Source organism: Nannospalax galili, unplaced genomic scaffold (assembly GCF_000622305.1).
Source record: "Nannospalax galili isolate Female #2095 unplaced genomic scaffold, S.galili_v1.0 scaffold550, whole genome shotgun sequence".
Lineage (NCBI taxonomy): Eukaryota > Metazoa > Chordata > Mammalia > Rodentia > Spalacidae > Nannospalax > Nannospalax galili.
In genome coordinates, this window is record NW_008329138.1 from 1,996,783 (window position 1) to 1,999,227 (window position 2,445).

Below are 2,445 nucleotides of genomic sequence, written 5' to 3' on the forward strand. Positions count from 1 at the left end.
TATTCTAAAGTGAAATGGAGATCCTTTTTAAAGGTTAAAAACTCATTCAATTTTATGTCTTACAGGGCTTATGCTGAGTTCAATATTGTATTACCATATTAACTCAACTGTGAACCTAAAAACTTGCACCCACTTGTGAAAGGGATGTACTCTTGCTCTGGAGTGTGTTACTGAATATGTTAAAGCTGTAGTGAAATGCTTCTTCTAATCATGTAGTTATTAAAAATTAAAAAATAATGATTAAAATAATAATAACCTCATTGTTAACAATAAAAAAAAGTGCCTCTTTTCCAAATATTCTTAGGTGGTCACATTGTCACAAGCTAGACCCAACAGCCCATGCTTAAGGTCCCAACACCACCTGAAGCTCAGGCAGAAGGATCTCTTGAGCACAGGAATTCCAGGAGAGAGAGAGAGAGAGAGAGAGAGAGAGAGAGAGAGAGAGAGAACGAGAGCGAGACTGAGAGTGAGAGCAACCATCTAACGGGAAAAAAAAATGAAAAGGAAACGAAGTCAGTGAGTCCTGTTTTGGAAGGAGATGTTGCCCTAAGGTAAAACATTTGTCTTGCATGTCCAAGGCACAGGCTTTGATCCCTAGCACTGAAGTCAATCCATCAACCAATCAATAACTTTTAATACAAGTTTGAGAAAAACAATAGTTCAAACCATAATAAAAGTTTATAGAATTTTCAGTTTTCATACATCCTACTACAGAAATCTTAAGAATGGGATTATCATCAAAAGTAGAAAATAACAGTTTGGACTAAGTGTGTTGGATTAAGAAGAAGGAAATTTCCTCTTTAGGGGTTTTGTTGGTTCTTATGAGGCGTCCTGTAAGATTAAATGCCCTCTGTGGACACCTACAATGTTAGTATGTTAATTTCTGTCTGTCTAACTCTCTCTCTCTCTCTCTCTCTCCCTCTCTCTCTCTTTCTCTCTCTCTCTCTCTCTCATATCCTTCACAGAGATACCAGTCACATATTAAATGCATTCATTCCCTCATGAGTCCACATCTTCCTGGGCCGATGGTTTTAATGCCTGCACGTTTGGTCCGAGAGTAACATCATTTAGCTAAGTGACAACCCAGTGTTTGTTTTCCAGAAGTTATACAACCAACTCAAAATACGTATTTCTGGCCAACATTTAAGTATCCCTTGAATCTGTTATTCTCTCTACCTATGTTCTGTTGGTTGACCTATTTATATTCTGTCACAGCTCTTTCCTCTCCTGTATTCTTGATCCCTGGAAAGTGGACTCTTCATGGTCTTTTCCCTAGTGCTCCCCTCTCTGCTTTCAGCCAGACCCAACTATTTCCTCCTCTTCCAAGCTGACCAACAGTGACTTAAATATTCAGAATTGACCATAGTGTTAGGGATTTAAAAATCCTTCCAACACCCTGTAACTTTCAAAATAGTGTTGAATGCCACCACTGGTGAACAGACTACTAGCTACTTTTTGGCTCTTTCCTCCATTTGGTGGAAGTCTCTGTCTTTACTTCATCATATGAGATCTGCTAATTTACCCAAATTCAGTACTAGCTTTCCACAGACCTTTATTTGGATTTATTAGTTCTTTCTCAAAGCAATATACAGAAAATTAGAGAAATTGTCATAGTTTATTAAACACAGTTTCTTTTTTTAAGCTAAGACAACAGCTTTGAGGACAGTGATTTTTTCCTTGTTGAACATTGTGTCCTAGAGATATAACAAAAGACTGGGATGTAGTGGATGTACAATAAACTTTTCCTGTGGGTGTGAATGAATAAATTAATGTCTGAAGGCAACATATTTTACACATGGAAATTCAATTTATAATTCAGCAAATAGGTATAGAAATGGCAAAGAGTTTCCCTCTGGTGAGCAATCACAGTATGAGTTGCAAAAATGTAAAAAATCAAAAGGAACTATTTACCTAATGTGTACATAAAGTATTGAGTGATAAAAAAGAATATTTCTTTTTAAATGCCATATTTAATTATGCAATAAAATGCATAGGGTTATAAAATTTAGTATGTGATTTCTTATTTTAATAACACAAAAGCCAATTTTTAAAATAGATTTGGTACAGTTGCTTTCATATGGCTCTTCTAAATTTGCTTCTTATGTTAAGTTTGTTAATTGATTCAGTAAGTTTTGCAAGGCAAAAAATAGCCAATGAGAATTTGGGTTGTCAATTGTCTCATAATTATAGTGATTTGGAGAAGTCTGTAAGATGACCCTGAGGGCACTTGGAAATAGCTTTTCTTTACTACATTGCTGCGGTTTTGTTAACATGGCTTGTAGTTATTTTGTTAATTAGGAAATATAATTTATATAAACAACAGGCTTTCTGAATAAAATATTTCCCATAAGTCTAAAGGCAAGGATTTATTGCCTTTGTTTTAGAAGTCTTAACCGTACATGATAATTAAGTTCTTGGCAGTAGTGCTCCAAACTCCCAAAAGTA